Source organism: Malus domestica, chromosome 04 (assembly GCF_042453785.1).
Source record: "Malus domestica chromosome 04, GDT2T_hap1".
NCBI lineage: Eukaryota > Viridiplantae > Streptophyta > Magnoliopsida > Rosales > Rosaceae > Malus > Malus domestica.
The window spans coordinates 24,315,823-24,339,975 of NC_091664.1; the positions used below are offsets into that span (position 1 = coordinate 24,315,823).

Here is a 24,153-nt window from a genome sequence, read left to right on the forward strand (position 1 = left end):
TTTGCTCCCTTTCCTCTAGCGCTCATTAGCATGCTCCTAAACAAACAATAAGCGGGTATATATAATACGATTAAAAACATTTCTATTGTCTGCTTAGTGTTTGTTTAGGAGCGTGCAAATAAGTGCTAGAAAGGTATTTAATCATATTATATACACTAACTTATTGTCTGTTTAGGTGCGTGCAAATAAGTGTTAGAGGAAAGGGAGCAAATTATTAAACCTACCTGAAAGCTGCCGTAAGCAATGAAAGCAACGCATTATAGGAACAGCCTGAGCATACCCAAGAGTTCCTCCAATTGACCAACCAATTAATCCATATTGCAATTGAAACTTATACCTGCAAACCCATCATCAAAATTTTCATTTCGACTCATAAACCAAACCCTAAAAACAACATCAAACACAAGACTCTTCACCTGGCTTATTGGCAATCCAGAGGAAATTTCAGTTTTTGACAGTTAAACCTGATAAAGTTTGTTTGTTTGGATGATTTTGGTTATAGTTTGAATCGGTTTCTTAGCAGAGAATGGAGAGGACATGGAGATGTGATTGACTGCTTGAGTGGATGTGTAAAATGCAGCAGCTCAGATTTCATTAAGTAAGGGAAAATGTAGTAGGGTATGGTGCATTGCCATGACCCATACTTGTGTAAAAAGGTGATTGACAAGAGGCTTAACAACCATTTTAACTTCACTACCCCAGATTGAATCCTAACCCTTCATTTGGGGTTTTAAATGATCTAATTTGGAGTGTACACTTGTCACTCACACACTCACACATTCATTTAAACAAAAAACTAGCCATTTGAGGCTTTAACCCTTTCTTCTTCTTTCCTCTTTGATGCAGACCGAAACCATGCTCGGGAGCTTCTTGCTGCCTTCGATCCTTCGACTTTAGAAGCTGTTTAGCTTCCAACACTCCCTTCTAAACTGCTTCTGGGAGTCATTCCAAGCAATCCCCTTAGGTAATTGAATCTCTCATTCGGTAATGCTTTTGTGAAAATGTCTGCAATATGATCTTCTGTGCTGCAATAGATTAATTTGATTGTGTTGTCCCGCAATGCTTCTCTGACGAAATGATATCTTCTTTTGATGTGCTTTGTTCTCTGATGAAATACTAGGTTTTTGGTCATGGCGATTGCAGAGGTGTTGTCACACAGTAATGGTGTGGCATCAACCTGCAGCTCCCCGAAGTCGTTAAGTATGAACCTTAGCTAAATAACTTGAGCTGTAGCTTCTGATGCACTCACATACTCTGCCTCGGCTGTGTACAATGTAACACTTTGTTGCTTCACCGAGGCCCATGAGAAAACCCCTGAACCAAAGGTGAAAGCATAGTTCGATGTGCTTCTTCTATCATCTTCACTGCCATCCCAGTCACTGTCACAAAATCCAATTAGGATAGTTGACTTCCCCATTTCATACTTGATGCCATAGTCAAGTGTTCCTTGCACATATCTTAGAACTCTCTTTGCTTTCCCCATGTGTATCTTGCTAGGATTCTGCATAAACCTAGAAAGTAGGTTTGCTGAGAACATTAGATCCGGCCTTGTTGCTGTTAGGTACAATAGATTGCCAACAATGCTTTTGAAGAGATTAGCATCTGCAGGTTCACCTCCATCATCCTTCTTAAGTTTCTCATTTGCAATTAGGGGTGTAGAGACTGGTTTGCAACCCTTCAAACCAAACCTTTCAAGTAAGGTTTCAGCATACTTCCTTTGATGAATGAAGATGCTATTTGCCTCTTGTATTACCCTAATGCCAAGAAAATGATGCAAGAGGCCTAGGTCAGTCATTTCATACCTCTTCATCATCTCTTCCTTGAATTCTTTAATCATTGCAGCATCATTTCCAGTGTAGACAACATCATCCATATAGATTGAGACAATGAGTGTCTTGTTGTTTTCTATCTTGGTGTAGTGTGTAGCTTCACTAGGACTTTTATGAAATCCTTTCTCAGTGAAATAAGAATCAATCTCACTGTACCAAGCTCTTGGAGCTTACTTTAGGCTGTAGAGAGCCTTCCTTAACTTGTACACCTTTTCTGGAAACTCTTGACTTGTGAACCCTTGAGGTTGTTAAACAAACACCTCGTCCTCTAGCACTCCATTTAGAAATGCAGATTTGACGTCTAATTGGTGCAACTTCCAACCTTTTTTGGCTGCTAGAGCTATCAAGGTCTTTATGGTGTCTAACCTTGCTACTAGAGCAAAGGTTTCATTGAAGTCTACACCAGGCTTCTATGAGTAGCCTTTAGCTACCAATCTTGCTTTGTTCTTCTGCACAAAACCATCTAGGTTGAGCTTGACTTTGTACACCCATTTCACACCAATCACAGGCTTGTCACTTGGTCAGTTTACAATTTCCCAAGTGTCATTCTTTTCTATCATTTCAAGCTCTTCCTTCATTGCTTTCTTCCAAACCTTGTCTTTCTCAGCTTTTTCATATGTTTCTGGTTCTACTACACAGTAGTTACATGTAGCATAGATCTCATCCAAGCTTTTCAACCTCACTGGAGTTGAATTTGGAGTTGTTATCTGTGATTGAGTTGGTTGTGGACTCATGCTTGCTTGTTGTGAAGTTTCTTGTATGTCATTATTCTTTGTGACTTCTTCTTGAATTGAGGTCTCCATAGGTTCCCTTGTTTGCCTTTTGTTGAGATCAAGTTGTAGAGAGACACTATCTTTCTCTTCTACACTTGTTTCCCAATTCCATGTTGAGTCTTCATCAAAGATAACATCTCTTGAAAGGATTATCTTCTGAGTTGATAGATTGTAAACTCTGTACCCTTTCTCACTGGTACCATAACCTACAAAAACACCCTTATTGCTTGAATTCTCCAACTTGTGTCTTAGTTGTTGAGGAATGTGGGTGTAGCACACTGAGCCAAACACTCTCAGATGCTTTACAGAAGGTTTCCTTCCATTGAACAATTCAAATAGAGTCTTCTTATCCAGTGCTTTAGTAGGGCACCTATTCAATAGGTACATTGAGGTGTTCACAGCTTCACCCCAAAATGTATAGGGCATGTTCTTCTCATGCAACTTAGACATAGCCATTTCAACTATAGTCCTATTCTTCCTTTCTGCAATATTATTCTGTTGTGGTGAATATGCCACTGTGGGTTGCTTCTCCGATCCCACATCTTCACAAAATGCATTGAACTCATGTGAGGTGTACTCACCTCCCCTATCACTTCTTCGCCTTTTGATTTGGTATCCACTTTGCAATTCCACCATTACCTTGAACTTCTTGAATATTGTGAATACCTCAGACTTAAACCTCATGAAATACACCCAACACATCTGTGAGTAGTCATCAATGAAGGTTAGGAAATACCTGTTTCCACTTACTGTTGTTGTTTGCATTGGTCTACACACATCGTGTGAATAAATTCGAGTGGCTTTGTTGCCCTCCAAGCCTTTCCAGCTTCAAATGGATCTTTGTGATGTTTTCCAAACACACACCCTTTACAGGTTTCACTGCATTGATCCATCTTTGGTATCCTTTGCACAATTTCATGCTTTTGTAGATTTTCTAGACTTGTCATGTTTAAGTGACCAAGCCTTTTATGCTATAGCTTCATAGAACCTGTCACACTTACTTTCCTTGTCACTTCCTCTAGGTACTTCAACATAAGTAGAAAGCTTATGTTTTTCACTTCCACTCTAGTCACTAGATTTGATAGGGACATGTCATCATAGATCTCGACCACAGTTCCCTCAAAGAGTAGGAAATAGCCATGCTTTATCATTTGACCCACGCTAAGTAGATTCTCATCCAATCCAGGCACTGACATCACTTCCCTTATGCATCTGCTTCCTTTCTTGGTGTTAATGACCAGAGTTCCTCTTCCGGTGGCTTTGACAAAGTTTCCATTTCCCATTTTCACTTTTCCAGTGAAGTTTGTGTCAAGGTCAATGAGTAATGACTCATGTGCAGTCATATGGTTGCTGCAACCACGGTCAATGTACCTACTTCATTGTTTTTCTCCACTTTTGCACTGAAAGCACAAAACACATTTGCTTATTTTTCCACTTGATTTGCACAGTTCACTTGTTGCACATTCTTTGATCTGCAATCCCTCATGATGTGCCCGAACTTGTTACATTTATGACATTTAGGCTTGTCCTTGAACCAACACTCCCCAAGATGAAATTTGTCACAGTGATTGCATTATTGCTTGGTTCTTGGACCTTCATTTGAGTTGCAACCTTGGTTAGGTCTAGGGTTTTGATACCCATTTCCTTCCCATTTCTTGTTCTTGCCCCTTCCACTGTGGTTTCTGTTTGCTTGCATTGGCTTGACTACTAGATCCAATAGAAAGTGATTGAAATGCTTTCTAAGTGGCAGAATCTGCATGCCTCTCGAGCCTTTGGTCAAAAGCTCTTAAGAATGCTATCACATCTTGCACACTAAGAATTTCAATGTCTATGGTTTCTTCAATAACACTCACTATTAAATCATAAGGTTTAGTCAAACCGATTAACAGTTTTTAGACAACTCTCTCATTCGGTAGTTCATCACCATGTGTTTTCATCTTATTTACAACATCAAATAGCCTAGTAAAGTAATCTTTCAACAGCTCATTTTCCCTCATTCTGGTATACTCGAAATCTCTCCTAAATGATTGAAGTTTTACCTTTCTGACTTTGGTGTCTCCTCTGTACTCTTGCTGTAAAACTTCCCAAGCTCCCTTTGCAGTTTCTTCATTTGCTATCTTCAGGAAAATGGTGTCTGAGACAGCACCTTGGATGATTCCAAGTGCTCTAGCATCCTCCATCCGGTTCTGCTTCAGTGGTTTGAGCTGTGTTTCTGTGAGGTCCTCCTTTAGAGCATCGACCTCAATCTCAGGTAGTTTATACCCGTGTTGAACCATATCCCATTATCACAGGACTTGAAAATGGTTGTCATTCTTATTCTCCAAAAATCATAGTTCTCTCCATCAAAGACTGGAGCTTTTAGCTCACCGCTACTGCTTGATCCCTTCATTTGCAGGGTTGTTTATTGGTTGTTGTTGTTGAGGACACTACGTAGGTGCTCTTAAAGATCTCAACTTGTACAGATTACGCCCAGAAAGTTGTAAGATCAGAAACTGAGCTCTGAGGCCATGATAAAGTTTGTTTGTTTGGATGATTTTGGTTATAGTTTGCATTAGTTTCTTAGCAGAGAATGGAGAGGACTTAAAGATGTGATTGACTGCTTGATTGGCTGTGTAAAATGCAGCAGCTCAGATTTCATTAAGTAAAGGAAACTGTAGAAGGGTATGGTGCATTGCCAAGACCCATACTTGTGTAAAAATGTGATTGACAAGAGGCTTAACAACCATTTTAACTTTACTACCCCAGATTGAATCCTAGCCCTTCATTTGGGTTTTAAATGATCTAATATGGAGTGTACACTTATCACTCACACATTCACACATTCATTTAAACAAAAAACTAGCCGTTTGAGGCTTTAACCATTTCTTCTTCTTTCCTCTTTGATGCAGACTGAAACCATGCTCGGGAGCTCCTTGCTGCCTTCGATCCTTCGACTTTAGAAGCTGTTTAGCTTCCAACAAAACCATGAGTCCCCAGTCTCAGCGATCACAATTGTTTTCCTCGACAACATGTTTTGTACATGTTAGAACAGAACATTAACCCCTAAAGGTTCGTTTGATCCACATTTCACAGGCTTCCCATCAGACACAAATATCCTGATGTACGTAGATCTCATAAGCAGTTGTGTTGCGCTTGAGCTGCTTCACTAGAGTTTTGAGGAAATCCTTAAGCAATACACTACCGAATGCAGGGCCATTTCCTATGATCACATGGTCGGGTTTCACAATAATCGCCTTCTCTTTGTTGATTAGAGAGGAGCGTCATTTTTCTAGTGAACAATGATGGATGCACAATTAAGGTTGAGATACATGATAAACCTTACAATGTGATAAAAAAAATGGAACTACATTGGACTTGTACATGCCATCCACAATGAGGAAGGCAAACGCTGGACAAACCAAGGTGATTATTGAGTTAATAATTTGACCAATACTAATTATGTAGGGTTGTGTTTGACAAAACATAATGGCACCCTTTTGATTTTCTTTCCCTCTTTTCTTGTAGTTTGTTGTGAAGAGGAGTTGATTGAAGCAATTGAGATTGCAAATAGTGATAAGAAGAATTGGTTGTGCTTCATTGAGGTGATTGTTCACAGGGAAGATTGTTGCAAAGAGCTGCTTCAATTCGGCTCTAGGGTTGCCGCAGCTGGTGGCCGTCCGCTCAAGACCTAAAGTAGCTTAGTTTGGTTTCTTTAACACTGTGAACATGTTTTACGTGATCAAAAAGTTTGTAATTTCATTGTCATATTTTCTTTGGAAAAATTGCACAGTCAATTCCACTCCAGCTATGCTATTATATATAAAAAGTCGCTATGAGGTGAATTTATTATATTAATAGGAAAAAAAAATACAATATGTTAAAGAAGACACAGGTTAAAAGTCAAACCCTGATTGTCAAATAAGTCATAGGTTAAGTGTAACAACCCGTCCCAATTCATTTTACGAAATTTGGAACGAGAGTATTTTGGTAAATTAATTGGTTTTGGCTAGATATTTTATTTTTGTTTTTGGTCTTGTTTGGTGTGCCCAAGGGGCCCACCCTTGATTTTGTCCCCCGGCCCAAAACACTTCACCCCTCTCTCTCTATCTCTCATTCTCTCCCTCACTTATCTCATTCTCTCTGTGCTCTTCCCCGAGCTCTCGCTTTGTCACAGCTCACTCTCTCCATCTCTCTCCCTCGCTGCATCCTTCTCCCCCGAACCCAACACACCCAACCAAGACAAACGACGACACCACCACCACCACCACCACCACCGTGATCGGCTTAGACCCAGATCCGGCCCAAACCTAGTTGGATCTCAGAAACCTAGCTAGCACATGGGTGTGCGTAGGCGTCTGTTCTAGCCGGCGCATGGAGCACACGAGCCTCCATTGGAGGTACTGTGCTCCACTGCAGCGCGCCGGCGATTTTCCGGTGAACTTCCGGTGACCCAAATCGGCGCGTGGCCATCTGGGCCGCTGCCCCGTGGCGGTGCGTGGGGGTACCTGAGGTCCCCCTTATGTTTTTTGACGTTTTGAATCTATTTATAACATATGTTTCCCGAAATTCAACTGTTTTAGTATAGTTTTATTAATTTTTACCTTTATGTGCTTAGGTGCAATTTTTTTTGGCATTTTCGTCCTTTCTTGTTTGCACGGCTCTTCGCCAATGATGTACGGTAAGTGGACCCCTTCTAAAATGCATGATTTTACTATTAGAAATGCGTACATGAAAATCATGATTTTAATGGCTACGTTTTATGAAATGGTTATAAGTAAATTGGTTTCACGCTTTATGAATTATTATGCTTTATCGACTTTACGTTCCTTTTGGTATATATGATTGATGACTATATACATACTTGTGAATGTGGTTTTAAGATATAACGTTTTAGTTATTGAACTCCGATTAATATATACATATATATATATATATTAGAAATATTATGTTAACGTTTTTATGTGCTTATTTAGTGGTTACTCATATGATATTGCGTGCGAGCGAATGAGACTTATATATTGGCTTTGGCCGGGTGTTTGGTTGGTGCCTATGGGCGTAAGACATTTATATTGGCTTCGGCCGGAAGATATTTATATTGGCTTCGGCCGGGGGATGTTGTGCCTTAGGGCAAATGAAGATATATGTTTATATATATATATATATTTATATATATGCCTGGTGCTACTACTACTAAGCAACCTATATATGATATATGTTTTATGAAAGGTTTTATGGCATGCTTGGGTTTTGAAAAACCTATTACATAATATGCTATTGAGTTTTCATAAACTTTGGGGGTTAGTACGTTGTTGAATAACTGTTTTAGTCTTACTTATATATATCAACTTGGTCCACTCATGTTTTGTTTTGCGTCCCCTCAGGACTTAGAATCTCGGCGTACAATCTCGGCGTCAAGGCACTCCCGTATCAACATCTTCGAGTCCTCTCGATGTAGGACCCGTCTCCTTGTTCATTCAATTTTATATTATCCCTTTTTAGTGTCCCGGATTAGTTATATGCTCTGAACATGTTCCATAATTGCATACTCATTATAGTTAAATTTACAAGCCTTATTTATGTTAGTTATATTCTTTCTAGTTCTCATGCATTTTAATATGGCTTTGTCATCTTAGAGTTGGCTTCATACATGATAAAATGTCTTAAAGAAGAGTGAATGAAATGGTGATCTCAGTGAATAACAAAGCATCATCATTCTTGGGCAAACATATTAACGGGATGCAACGATATCAAACATTGTTAGTATGTTCAAGATAAGTGTGTTTCTTTGTTAAGCATTCATATGAAAACAGTCTTAGAACATGTTAGTTACCCTTGTAAATGAGCCATTAACAGCTGTGCATTATGCCTTTCCAAATGACTTCGGGCCTACCAAGACTTGATGAAATGACAATATGCATGCTATTTCTGGTAAAAAAAATTTAACGCTCTGCATGCATTATTCTCACTGACTCTCCTAATATTATTTTTTGAATCTTCCATTGCATGCAATGCACCGTAATGGTATTTCAAGTTAATGAGAAAAAATTTCACTAAATCACAGGGTTATTTCTATGGTCCCACATTATCTCACAATACCAAACAAAATGTTTTGATTAATCCTGTCCTACTTGTAACAATATGGCAACTTCTTATTTGGTGACTTTACAAGCCCGAGCACACGACGATCCTGCAAAAACTTCACTCCAAGTCCATTACATATTTGCCACATGAAATTAATACTTCACATATCATAAAATATGCATATAGACACATAAATGTGATTTCACATTTTCTACTTATTATGACATGAAGTATCGCTTGAATATTTGACACTAATAAAAATCTATTTAAATTGAGAAGGCTACACGTCTTTGACATGGGAGTCAGCATGCGTGGCGCCACCGCTCCCGCCAATCCGAGACACATGACTTCCCTGAACGTCTTTTAGATTTAACCTAACTTTAATCATACGGTGCAAGCAGCCAAATATAATTGTGAATTTTATGTTGCTTGATTTGCTGTGTGAGAAACATTTTTTCCGTTCTTTACGAGGAATGTTAGTGAACACATGTCCAAACTCACAACCACATGGACTTTTCACTTCTATCTTCTATTGTTGTGATAATCAAGCACTTTAGTTTTTAGTTCACCATTTAAAAATTAGTTTTACAAAATATTAATCAAATTAAAAATCATAACTGTTCAATTAATCTTGTTAAAAAATTAGTATTTAATTTAATGACACGGGTTGTCTATTTGTTGAGATAATTATTTGATTACTAAACGATTTGAAGTTTAGTTAATTTTCTACTGAGTTAATTTTTGAAGAGTGATATAAAATATAAACAATTTTGATAATCTAAAACTTTACAGAAGGATAAGAAAGGAGAGTCTGAAAAAAATTCAAGATCTTTTGTATAACGGTACTCGACCCTTAATTCGTAGGTGATTTCAAGTTAAAATGGTATGGACAACGGTTTCGAAACTGGGCATGTGAAAGTAAGAACAATTATCCATTCATTATAAAACATGACAACGAAATTACAAATTCTTTGTTCTGGAGCTGTTTATCCTCGTATAGCTCTTTCTCAATTTCTTTGTTATAAGTTTTGCTAGAAGTGGTTTTGACTTGTTCTATGACTTCTTTGACGGTGAGGGTTTGACTCTATTTATTCCTTAACATATTATTTGTTTTTCCTATTAATATAATAAATAAGAAAACTAATGAAAAGAGCTTGAAAACTTTGAGTTTTAACGATAAGAACAAAATAAAAGGTAAAGTGAATGGTACCAAAATTGACTTTTTAGTGTTAAAATGTGGTTTTTTTGTTAAAATGAACAGTACCGGAAGCTTTTCGTTAAAGTTCTCATAATAAATTCACCTTATATGGTAACTTTCTATATATAATAGCATAGCTGTAGGGGAATTGACTTTGTAATTTATCTGAAGAAAATATGGTATTGAAATTACAATCTCTTTGATCACGTATAACATGTTTGTGGTGTTAAAGAAACCAAACTAAGCTACTTTAGGTCTAGGCAGACGGCCACCAGCTGCGGCAGCCCTAGTGCCGAATTGAAGCAGCTCTTTGCTACAATCTTCCCTGTGAACAATCACCTCAATGAAGCACAACCAATTCTAGTTGGAGGGGAATTGACTTTGCAATTTATTTGAAGAAAATATGACAATGAAATTACAATCTCTTTGATCACATAAAACATGTTTGCGGTGTTAAAGAAACCAAACTAAGCTACTTTAGGTCTGGGCAGACGGCCACCAGCTACGGCAGCCCTTGAGCCGAATTGAAGCAGCTCTTTGCTACAATCCTCCCTATGAACAATCACGTCAATGAAGCACAACCAATTCTTCTTATCACCATTTGCAATCTCAATTGCTTCAATCAACTCCTCTTGGCAACGAACTACAAGAAAAGAGGGAAAGAAATCAAAAGGGTGCCCTTATGTTTTGTCAAACACAACCCTACATAATTAGTATTGATCAATTGATTAACTCAATAATCACCTTGGTTTGTCCAGCATTTTCCTTCCCCATTGTGGATGGCATGTACAAGTCCAGTGTAGTTCCAATTTTTTTTTTATCACATTATAAGGTCCATCATGTATCTCAACCTCAATTGTGTATCCACCATTGTTCACCAGAAAAATGACGCTCCTCTCTAATCAACAAAGAGAAGACGATTATTGTGCAACCCAACCGTGTGATCATAGGGATTCGGTAGTGTATAGCTCAAGGATGTCCTCAAAACTCTAGCAAAGCGGCTCAAGCGCAACACAACTGCTTATGAGAACTACGTACAGCAGGATATTTGTGCATGATGGGAAGTCTGTGACATGTGGACCAAACGAACCTTTGGGGGTTAATGTTCTGTTCCAACATGTACAAAACATGTTGTCAAGGAAAACAACTGTGATCGCTGAGACTGGGGACTCATGGTTTAACTGTCAAAAATTGAAATTTCCTCCGGGATGCCAATAAGCCAGGTGAAAAATCTTGCGTTTGATGTTGTTTTTAGGGTTTGGTTTATGAGTCGAAATGAAAATTTTGATGATGGGTTTGCAAGTATGAGTTTCAAATGCAATATGGATCAATTGGTTGGTCAGTTGGAGGAACTCTTGGGTATGCTCTGTAAGATTGTGAATGACAATGAATGTTGTATTGGATCATTTTGTTGTAAACCACTTGTCTATCAAGTTGTTAGCAATCAAAGTGATCCGATAGTCCTAACATAATAAGGATTATGGAGTCTTATCCCTTGCAATTAACCTAGAGGAAATCTGATAGATTTTATTATGAAGATGTAGAATCATGGTGGGACTTAAACACTAGAGAGATAGGGTCAATCTTCCCAGCCAATGATAGATGGGGTGTGTTAAAAACCCTAACGATATAAATACCACAGGTAAGTCCCTGCTTCCATACGCTTGTACTCTCAATTACACCAAACCCTATTCACAGTAGAGACATTTTTAAGTACTGGAAGTAGAAGACAACCTGTGAACTCAAGCCACCATGTCTCCAATCGGTACAGGTTAGTGTCATTCATCTCCTTCTTGTCATTATCATGATGCATGTTAAATTGTGATCCTAAAACCATGTTGTATTAGTCCACCTTATACATGTGGTATCAGAGCTAAACAATATGACTAGAATCCAATTCAAATAACCGCATCGTTATGGATAATTCAAATCATCCTATTTTGCTTCCGCTGTTCTTATTCTTTCATGACTCAATATAGTTGTATGTATGATGACCGTGTGCTGCGATGTTATTCATCATAAAGAAGCATATATTATGGCTAATAAGTTTGGTGCAGAAATTTTATATACGGTGCAGGGTGTAGATAATACAATCTGCAGGAGTTCAATTGAAATCCCAGCATCGTTTGATATTGAGTGGAACACCAATCCAGAATAACGTCATGGATTTGTGGTCCCTTTTGGTTGAAAATTACACTTTCAGTGAAGCAATTGAAATTAGGCCTGGCAATTCCTGACATGACCCGATAACCCGACATGACACGATACGAAATTAACAGGTGTTCGGGTCGACACGATAACGAAACGGGTCGTTATCGGGTAACCCGATAAGCACCTGTTAAGATAACGGGTTTGTTCGGGTATACACGTGGTAACACGATACACGATAAGCAGAATATTAATTTAATAATTTATAACCCTAAAAAAATACTATAATAATTATATATATATTAATTTAACAATTTTATACCCCTAAAAACTATAATAATTATATATATATATATTAAATTAACTATAATAATTATAATAATTATATATACTATAATAATTATACCCAAAATTTTAACTATAATAATTATATATATATATATATTAAATTTTATACCCCTAAAAACTATAATAATTATACATACAAAATAAATAGATTTAAATCTACTTAATAAATAAATATATATATACACACACATACACCATTGAACTTCATGGGATACGAATTATACAAAACTAATTTCAACGATCCAACCGTCAAACATGTTTGTATATACTTCGAGATCGCATACGCCAAAAATTGAAAAAAACAAACATTCAGATAGCAAGTAACGGGACAAAACTTTTCGACGGTTATAAACGAAAAATCACGATTTAACGGTCATTTTAACTCCGATTTTGATGATTTTTTACAACCACACTCCTTGACCCTATATGAATACAATGGTTGAATTCGATCTTCAATTTAAAATATTTACACTAGTGGATACCACAAAATCTTATGTTATACTTAATAAAAGTATGAATAAACTCTTAAGTATTAGTGAATCTATTGTTTTGATGGGATACTCATTCTACAAAACTAGTTTCAATGATCCAACCGTCAAACATGTTCGTATATACTTCGAGATCGCATACGCCAAAAATTGCAAAAAACAAACATTCAGAGATCAAGTAATGGGACAAAAGTTTTCGACGGTTATAAACAAAAAATCACGATTTAACGGTTATTTTAACTCCGATTTTGATGATTTTTTACAACTACACTCCTTGACCCTATATGAATACAAGTAATGAATTCGATCTTCAATTTAAAATATGTACACTAGTGGATACCACAAAATCTTATGTTATACTTAATAAAAGTATGAATAAACTATTAAGTATTAGTGAATATATTGTTTTCATGGGATACTCATTCTACGAAACTAGTTTCAAAGATCCAACCGTCAAACATGTTTGTATATACTTTGAGATTGCATACGTAAAAAATTACAAAAAACAAACATTCAGAGATCAATTAACGGGACAAAACGTTTCGACGGTTATAAAAAGAAAAATCACGATTTAACGGTCATTTTAACTCTGATTTTGATGATTTTTTGCAGCTACACTCCTTGACCTTATATGAATACAATGATTGAATTCGATCTTCAATTTAAAATATTTACACTAGTGGATACCACAAAATCTTATGTTATACTTAATAAAAGTATGAATAAACTCTTAAGTATTAGTGAATCTATTGTTTTGATGGGATACTCATTCTACGAAACTAGTTTCAATGATCCAACCGTCAAACATGTTTGTATATATTTCGAGATCGCATACGCCAAAAATTGCAAAAAACAAACATTCAGAGAGCACGTAACGGGACAAAACTTTTCGACGGTTATAAACAAAAAATCACGATTTAACGGTTAATTTAACTCCGATTTTGATGATTTTTTACAACTACACTCCTTGACCTTATATGAATACAATGGTTGAATTCGATCTTCAATTTAAAATATTTACACTAGTGGATACCACAAAATCTTATGTTTATACTTAATAAAAGTATGGTATAGTACTATTGTTTTATTTTTTTTTCATAATTATTTTGGTAAACTTCTTATAATTTGAATGATTTTTAATGTTTGGTTTTTCTATGCTTAGTTTATGCAGAAGATAGTTATGACGTGGAAAGCCTTACTGAAAACATCATCAACATAACTCTTGAAGGTAATAGATCAAGCCAAAGTTCCAATGCAATTTCATGATGATCGATGTAAATCGAGGATTTTGTAAATTGAGGTTTAAACTTTTGAGAAAGATTTCACAACCTTGAAAACAAAAACTGTTTCATTTTGTATATCCTTGCACATTTAAAATTTGTAATAGATTAGTAGTGTATGTATTATTTTTTTATTAGGCTCTTATTTTTGAGTGTAGATGTAGTACTTAAACGACAAATGTGTTTTAATGTTTTGAAGTAATATTTATGTGGCAATGTGTGGTATGTGCAAATTTAAGTAAAAAAATATATTTTTCTTAACGGGTCATAACGGGTCGGGTCACTTTACCCGTTGGGTAAAGTGACACGACCTGTTAAGGACCCGTTAAGATAACGGGTGTGACACGACACGACCCGTTAAGATAACAGGTGTTACACGAAAACGATACGAACACGACTGACACGACCCGTTTGCCAGGCCTAATTGAAATGAAATGTTTTATTAGTCATGTTGATGCACAAAACCGGAGGTCTTGGAACAACGTAAATCCGACCGTGAATCTACAAGAAAGTAAATAACACTAGAAGTATCGTGGTTCACCCCAATGTTTAGGCTACGTCCACACTGATTATTGTATTTCTCTGAGATGTTGAAGAGGGAGAGAGAGAGCTTCTCCGTGAGGATGAGAGCTCTGAGAGGGTGAGGGTATGGCCTAAGAATTGGCCTCCCTTAATGAGGAGAGTGAGGGGTCCTTTTATAGAATAAGGGCTCCTCACTTATTACATATTTGCCCCTCCATTTATTACATAATTACACTTGAGTCCCTCAAGTATTTATACAAGATCTAAAAATGAAGGCCCTAAGTATGGTACAAACAAGTCAATTATGATTTGATAAATTTATAACTGGTTTCTGATTCATATCTGGAGAAGGCATAAAGAATTTTCTCCCTGACATGTTTTCTTGACTGTGTTCTCTTCCACGAGCTCGCTGTGATAGCTAATTTCAAATTTCTAAGTGAGCCACCATCCAGTTATTATTGATCGAGCCGTTATTCGGGTTTTGCTTCCCCGTACATCATCAAAACCCAGTTGAGAATTACTCCCTGCTAGGAGATAAATTGGGGTTTGTCTTCTTGCTTCTGCTCATTTTCCATAAATACATTAACTCTATATTGCAAACAAGGATTGCCGCATGACTTTAAGCTTATTGCATTTTGACTATATATTGTCTTAAGATTGCATGATTGAATAAATCCGGTTGAAGGAACCTTTTACAATGGGCCTTTCGTATTTTAATTTCAAGTAATACCATATAATTTGGGTGAGCCATTGTGATCCTGAGGAGCTTGTGCTATATATCTATCCTGTTCACAAGTAAGTTTTCTGGGCCTTTAATTCCTAATGCCTAGAATGAGCTTTCAATGATTTTCTCCAATTACATTTAATTTCGTTTATTCCAGTTCGCTGCATAATTTTTGAGTAATGGAGTACAAGAATAACGGTATGGCCACTTAGGTGTATTAGTTGATTGGTTGAACTAATTTGAATATAAATGCTTGCTATGTTTTTCACATTGTTTTTGCAAACTGACTTTCCCATACATGTTAATTAAGTTGATGTTCACGCTTCCCTCTATCGTTATGCCTGTAAACACCCCTCTTCAGAAATCAGAAATTGTTTGATTTCAGTTCATGTTTGCAAAGTTTGTCCCTTGTGACCTTCATCTTCAAACATAAAATTGCGTTAGCTGAGACTTTGTTTTTTTGAGAAATTTCTCAAATACACACAATTGAGATTTTGGAGAATTTCTTCAATGACGTCGTTTGCAAGTAAGTCTTTTGCATTCTCTTGTTTGCTATAAGTACATGTTTGGTATAACTGATTACCTATGACAAATTATGAATACTTATGACATGTTATGATTCACATCAACTGTGACACTAATACTATGTTGATTATCGTATAACGTCTTGTGTGGATGCAAATTTCTTCGTCCTTGATCTTGGACAATTTTGCACCTACAAAACAATTAACACCTTAGGTTAAGGCCAAGAGCCTCACGCGCCCACGATGAATGGGGGGGGGCTTTGGCCGAAGAACCTCCGATGCCAAAGTTAGAATTTAGAGAGAAAGAGTGTTTAGAGAATTTTGGGATTTTTGCCAAAGTGTTGGAATGAATTTTTGGTGAAAATAGGAGCCTATTTATAGGATTTCGCTTGTCTCTTTTCCCTCAAGGTGTGGCCGGCCTTGAAGGGATTTTGTGGTTATGATTTTGGTATAATTAGTCAATTTATTGGCTAATTAAACCCTAAAGAATAAATTGGTGGTTACAAAATTGATTATTTGTATAAATGGGGTAATAAAATGGAGAAAATGAAAAATGTTAGGAAGAAAGGGAGGTGGCCGGCCATTGCCTATTTTTAGGGTTGAATGAGATATATTTTGGTGGTTAATTTGGATGATTTAATTGATATTTAATGGATTAATTGGGTAATTAATTCATTAATTAACCAATTAACATTATTTTGGAGGTTACCTTGCAAAAAGGGATTTGATTAGATAGACTTTGAATTGTTTACCTCTTTTTTGGAGCATTTTTTACTTGGTTGAGGATGATTGCCAGCTGCTCGCGCGTAGGAATCCCAGTATGCCTCAAGGGTATTTTTGTCCTCTTTTGTCCAAAACTCCACGTGTCACCTAGTGAATATTTTTGGCTCCACAAATGCCCCCACACCTGTTGGGCTGCTCGCAGAAAAGGGTAGCAGGTGTAGAGATAATCTTGCTTTAGGAAACGTATGACTGCTTCTTATTTTGATGTAGATTCTCTCTTTAATAGGAAATTAGGTCCTTCTAGGAAAGGGAAATAAATTTCTCTTAAAGCCTATTTAAGTCCACCTTAAGTGGGTTATTAAATCAACTTTGGAGAGCAATTTATTCTACCCTACAAGAGAGAGAGAGAGAGCTTAGAGGATATTTGTTCCCCCTCCTTTAGCAATCTTCTACATCTTGCCCGTGCAAATGACCATCTTTCGTTGATTTCTTCGTCTTTTCTGTTCCACACCGATGTAAGAAAAATTTAATTTTTTTTTGTCTTCTTCTTGGATAGTGCTGTCATGGAGCAACCGTCGGGGTGGTGCAGCATGTCGGCTGGCAGGAGCCTGGAGTCGGCTCGGCATGGGCCGATGAGGTGTTATGGCAGGGACTACGGCTTTAGGCTGATCGATTTGGCTAGAGCCAAGGGCAGCTTATGCGGTTGGGGTTGCAGATTGTGGCGCTGGGGCACAATGTTAGGCGAGTCACATGGCTCATGTCCTTTGGGCTCTTAGACCTTACTCGGGCCAGGCTGGCGACTAAAAGAAATGAGAAGGTCGTGGGCCTCATGGATTGCTAAAATGCTGGGCATGCAGGCCTCCTGCCTGCTAGAATGCTGGGTTGAGCTTTTCTGCTGAGTATCGTGAATGTCGTTGGCTGCTTAGTCCTATTTATTGGGAGAAAGATAGGCTGCCCTCGAAAGATGAGGTAAAGAGGATCAAGATGGATGCATTGGCTCGTTTGATTGCTGTCGTAGAGCTTACTATGAATGAATGTGGAAAGAAGAGATCTTCCCCACCTGCTCAAGAGATGCTGGTTAAGAGAAAATTGAAGACTTTTCCACTGCTGCTCATGATTATCTGTCTGCTGTCGAGAGGCCTGTGATTAGCATGACTTCTTCTAATGGGAAGAAAAATGAGGCTGCTAGATCTGAGCATGTGGCGCATTCCATGTTGAGAGTGGCTAGTACAATTGTTGATAAAATTGCTCAGCATAAATGTTTTATCATGCCCCCAGTGTTGAAGTCTATACCAGGACGTTCGTTGGGAGCCAAGTCTGGTACACCTTATCATGCCCCAAGTGCTGAAGTCTGTACCAGGACGTTTATTGAGAGCCAAGTCTGGTTCACCTTTGGAGATACTTGCTTTTATGAAGAGTGGTAAGGTGGACTTTGCTACTAAAGTGGCGCCAAGGCCCACTCCCTTTGCTGCTGAGACTGATTCGCCTGTTAGGAAGGAAGATACTACTCGCGTGGGCAGCTGTGAGAAATCCACTAAGCCTGCTTCTGGGAGGCTGTTGAGATCCGTGTGCTTTTAAAACTAGATCTACTTGAAGTCATTGACGCTTGTGCCAAGTTTGTTGATAGCGGTAGAAAGGTTGTTTGCCCAAGTTCCTTTGCGAAACATACGACCCAATATAGAATGACTACTCTGCTTGCTATGATGCATATATAGCAAGGCTGTCAAGGAGATGGTGAAGATTATGGCAGTAGCTTATTCCTCAGCTGAGGAGATTAAGAGGTTGAATTATGAGCTTGTTGCTTTGAAGGGAATGGATGAGCTGCAACGCATCCGTGTTAGTCTACTTGAGAAGTATGAGCAGCTGAAGGGTGAGATGGATGGGCTTGAGGTTTTGAGGCCTTCTCTATTTCTCCAAAAGACTTGTTTGCTTTTACTTTTGAGGCTTCAATTGGTGAAGTAGTTGGAAACGTTAGTGCCCAGGTTGGGGCAGCTGGGGGTGAAGCGCCGGATGATGCCACTGCTAAGAGCGTTGCGGCTGCTGAAAGTGTGGTGATCGAGTAGTCGTGGGATGTCCAAGCTGCTGTAGTGTAGTATTTTAAGTAGCCTTTAGGATTTTCTTTGTTTTTCCTTGTAACTCTTGTTTTGCTTGAACTCCTTTGGCCTTTGCTAGTTGTTTATAAACATGTTTTCCTTCACTTTTCTTCATCTTCGCTTCTTTTGTTCATACCCTAACCTTTAGACTTGATAGACCAGTGGGAGGCATGCTACTTTTTTATAAGTAGACAAGCTCGCGTAGCCTATGCAGCCGTATATGTTGGTGTAGAACTTTGCAAAGTTGTTAGTCATTGGGTTGGCAGCCGGATGCCTTACTTACAGAAGCAAACAAGTCCGCACAACCACTAGGCTGTTAACCTTGACTTTCTCCAATTCCGTAGGTTGCGTAGCAAGTATCACAACACTTTAGGACTTCGTGTAGGTTGTTTCGCGCTTAGCAGAGGTGAAGCTCATCGACTACGTAGCATGTCAGCAATGGATAAAACTTCGTATATGCGCACTAGCTTGTTTAACCTTTCACAATAATGTGCGGTTGTATAAGTCTAGCGCGACTTTACTGCTTGAATGGCAAACCGTAGGCAGTCTTCTGGAATCCGTAGGCTATCTTAGTGCATTAGGTTGTTCCAGGGTAGCCGTTTGTAGGGCGTACTGTGTAATGTGCCCCCTCCGTCTCTAGGGCCCGATTCCCCACGAATTAGGCTAAAAAACCCAAAATCCTTCAGTTAGCTAAGCCTTGAAAAAGAATATTGTGGCTAATTCTAGGAATCCCAACACAAGCCATCGTGTATCTAGTTATACTAGGGCAGCCAGGCTCATCCACGTCTGGATGTTTAGAGTGTAAAGTTTATCTTTTCATCTTGGATAGCTGATGATAGGAGCATATTTATGCGACTTAGTTAACATGTTTTCTTGCATTTACTTAGTTAGTTATTGCTTATAAGAGTGTTTTAAGCTATTTTCGTGTGTTTGTAGCTCCTAATAACAAAGTTGGAAAGAAAGTGCATTTTGGTGCAATTTGGAGCAATTTTGGGCCAAAATGGATTGCATGCATATGGAGCAAGTGGGATGGACGTTTTTGGTGTTTTAAAAAGGGTTTCAACACATGCAAAAATCTGAATAATGAAGTTGAAGTGTGGAAGTGTGCAGATACATACACTTAAGGAACAATTTAAAAGGAAAAGAAGTGAAAGATGCCATTTGTTGGATTGCTTTACAAGATGTATTCACATTTTCAGCAACTACAAACATAATTGCAAGCTGAAATGATGCATAGCATGTGTGTAGAGATGTAAAGTGGCCGAAAGTTGATGTTTGCAAGATGAAATGATGCAAAACATGTGTGTGAAAGTTGTCTAACAGCTAGTACATGTGGAAAAAGGATGGAATACAAGGCAAATGCATCAGAAATTGAAGAATGAAGGCACATGGACAGCTACAAAGGAGTTGAATTAGCAAGAGAGGAATGATTACCTTTTGTTAAAGGCAAGACACAATGATAAAAGAGCATGTAAACTAGTTGTTTTTGCATCATTTTGGTCTTTGTTTGTATTGTTTATTGAAGCCACTTGAGTGATTCTTTGCTTTGGAGCTTCTATAAATAGGGAGTGAAGGGAAGAACACAACATATTACACTACATCAAAAACACAATCAGCCACACCACCCATTCTCCATCCATTTTTTTAGCCAAACCCATCTACACATTCATACACTACGTCACAAACACATTTTCAGCCATCTTTCTCTCTTTTGCCACACCCCCCATCCATCCTAAACACCACCATACCATCTCCCATCCATTCCTTCATACAAATACCATTCAAACCTGTCCCCAAAACCTTGTGCCGCAGCAAAGAGGAAGGAGGAGAAGCCTTGGACGTGCATGCCATTTAAGTTAGGATCGTTGGAGCGTTTAAGTGTTTTCTTTCTTTTGTTTTCAATGTCTAAATTTGTTTATCTTTGCTTTGAAAGTATGAGAAACTAAACCCCCCTTAGCTAGGGGGAATTCGAAACCATGTTTATGCTTGCAATATGATTTGATTACTTCTAATTGTGTTTCATAAGTTGTGAATTCAATTTACTTATCTATATGAATTAAAACTTATTTGTGTGTGTTGGTTGAGAGTGCACGCTTAATTTTCATGCATAAATCTAATGCTAGGATATAAGGGAGTTTCACCTAATCGTTATGAACTTATATTCACAAGTAGTAAAGGTTGTTATTCACAATCGCGTTAAGTAAATTCTTGGAATAAGTTTCATGCAATTCATAGTAACAAGTGCCTCGTCAATGCTTATGATTTTCATAGAATTTAATGATTCTTGCTTGTATCTCTATTATGCAATTCATGTAGGGAACTTGTGGGGAATACTTTGGATTGTCGTATGCAATCATCCAATTCAATAACTTTAGGAAAATCTGAGGGTTAATTAGTGCAATTCACGGTTAATCTAGGGCATTGAGAATTCATGGTTTATTGAAAAGCAATTGGAAATCATTTTGTATGCAAGTGTGACATGTGTGGAGAATAACCTCCTAGCTAGCCTTCCATCCATTCAATTCAACCAAATTCGTCCAAAAATCTGTTTAGTTTACAACTTGTTTGTTTTGTTTTCAAATTCGTCAAAATCAATCCCCCCCCCCTTTACTTTGTTAAGTCATATTAGTTAGAAAGTGATTTTGTTTGTGTTTTTAAGTGTTTTGAACCAAGTTACAACCTGTTTTCGTCCAAATTCTTTATTAGTGGCAGATTTGAGTCTTTTAGCTTGTTTTGAGCTGTTTTGAGTCTTTTGAGTTGTTTTAGTGTTTTATAGTTTAGTTTTGCATTCTTTGAGTCTAGTTTAGTGATTTAAACTTTGTTTTACATTTTTGAGTCAGTTTCAAGTGTTTTAGCAATCCCTCCTAATCCCCGGCCTAGAACGATCCCTACTTACATTCTTTTACTACAATTGACAAAAAGAGGGTTTTATTTGTGTGCTTATATATCTCGCATCAAATTTTTGGCGATGTTGCCGGGGATTAGCAACATTGCTAATCCCTTGTTATTTCTTTTTTGTTTATTTTCGTGTTTTTTTTTATGTTAGTTACTGACCTTGTTTGTTTTTTTGTTTAAGGTACCAGTTTATGACTCGGAGTTCTCATCCGATTCGTGAGCATATCTTGGACTTTGACGACGATTTTGAGAGGACTTTGAGAAGGAATAGGAATCAGCAAGATCGTAACCCACCTATTCCTGAACCTGAGTTTCAAGGACATCCACTTGAAGAGGAAGAGGAAGATCCCAACATGGCAGTGGACAATCGAACAATCAAGGAGCTTTCCGCTTCGGGATTGGACAATGCCACTCCCCTATGCATCCAATACCCCCTGGCTGCCCTAGGGAAGACGGACGAGTTCGAATTGAAATCAAGTTTGTTGCATCACATCCCTAAGTTCCACGGGATGTCCATGGAAGATCCTAATAAACACTTGAAGGAGTTCGAGGTTGTTTGTTCGAGCATGACCCCTGTGAATGTTGATGGGAGCATTCTGAAAATGAAGGCTTTTCCCTTTTCTCTCTTAGAAAAGGCTAAAGATTGGTTGTATGAGCTAGCCCCCAAAACCGTCACATTATGGGAGAGTATGAAACGGGCATTTTTGGAGAAGTTTTTCCCAACCTCTCGAGTCATTCTACTACGCAAAAGGATTAGTGGCATTCAGGCTTATTCTTCAATATTTCTACGAAGGGCTTCTACCAATTGAACGCCAAATGCTAGACGCCTCAGCGGGAGGAGCTTTGGTGGACAAAACACCCATGGTTGCCAAGACCTTAATTGCTAACCGAGCAGTGAATGCTCAACAATATGAAGGCGTTGGTCAAAGAGACACCCCACGGCAGCAAGTGAATGAGGTAAGTTCCACATCCGACATTCAATCACAGTTAGCTAATCTTACTTCCATTGTGTCTCAGATGGTCGAAGGAATGAGGATGAAAGAACCAAGTGTATGTGGTGTGTGTTTTACCTAAGGACATGCCTCTGAAAAGTGCCCTCAATTGATTGAAAATGGTGGATGGGAAAGCGCCAATGCAATTGAATTTCAAGGCCACAACCAGCCAAGGAACGATCCATATTCTAATACGTACAATCCAGGTTGGAGAAACCATCCAAATTTCAAGTGGAGGGAGCCCAACAATCCCAACAACAAGGAGGCTTTAGGCAACAACCTCCGGGCTTCTATACCAAGCAATACGCACCAACACAAACCCCACAACAACCTGCCCAAAACACATCAGGTACATCTTTAGATAATGACACACTTCTTAAGTTACTCACCAATTTGTCTCAGGGGCAAGAAAATCAAGCCAAAGCAATGCAAAACCAAGACAAAAGGGTGGACCAAATGGAGAAGCAAATTGGGCAGATTGCGGAGTTTGTAGGACAATTCAGAGAGCAAGGTAAGTTGCCTAGTTTGACCGTTGTCAATCCGAAGGGAGGATTTGAATCTGCAAAAGCCATGAGTTTGCGAAGTGGAAAACAAGTTGGATCTGATACCCAACCGTCCAATTCACGTTCCAATGAGGTTGAAGAATTGATAATTGAAGAAGATGAGCAAAGCACCCCCACGACAAAGGTGGAAACACCTTTGCCGCAGGCCCCAAAAGCTCATAAACCATCCAATTCGGCCAACAAGGGTAAGGAAGTTCTAATTTTGATTAATTCTAACGTTGTTCCTCCAAATGTACCTTTTCCTCGTAGGTTTATGAAATCAAAGAAGGAGGAGGCTGAAAAGGATATTTTGGAAACGTTTAGAAAAGTTCAAGTCAATAAACCACTTTTGGATGCAATTAAGCAAGTTCCCAGGTATGCCAAGTTTTTAAAAGAACTTTGCACAACTAGGAAGATAATTTCGAGTAAGGAGGTTGTCAAGGTAAGTGAAAATGTCTCAGCTGTTTTGCAACGTAAACTGCCCACTAAATGCAAAGATCTGGGTAGCTTTACCATTCCTTGTGTAATTGGTAATACTCGTTTTGAATCTGCCATGTTAGACTTAGGTGCATTTATAAATGTCATGCCTTATTCAATCTATGCATCTATGCACTTAGGCGAATTGAAAAATGATGGTGTGATTATACAATTGGCCGATCGATCTAATGCCTATCCAAAGGGAGTTTTGGAAGATGTTTTAGTGCAGGTCAATCACTTAATCTTTCCAGCGGATTTCTACGTGCTTGAAATGGACGAGTCAGACCATTCCCCTTCATTGCCCATCCTCCTTGGAAGGCCATTCATGAAAACGGCTCGAACAAAGATTGATGTGTTTAATGGAACATTGACGATGGAGTTTGATGGGGAAGTTATTAATTTCAATCTTTCTGATTCTATGAAGTATCCTAGTGAGAATCATTCATGTTTTGTTATTGATGTAATTGACTCTTTGGCGCAGAACCATTTTGACAAATTGAACGACGATGCACTTGAATTGGTCATTGCACGAGGAAT

General features: G+C 38.2%; 1 long non-coding RNA gene across 1 annotated transcript; it reads left to right on the forward strand.

Annotated features, from left to right (window-relative positions):
• The first annotated feature begins 29 nt into the window (after positions 1–29).
• On the forward strand, positions 30–6,603 carry LOC139195326 (uncharacterized). Its single transcript, XR_011580146.1, has 4 exons — positions 30–656; positions 847–964; positions 5,491–6,004; positions 6,107–6,603. It is a non-coding gene; the product is annotated as an uncharacterized lncRNA (long non-coding RNA).
• The last annotated feature ends 17,550 nt before the right edge of the window (positions 6,604–24,153 follow it).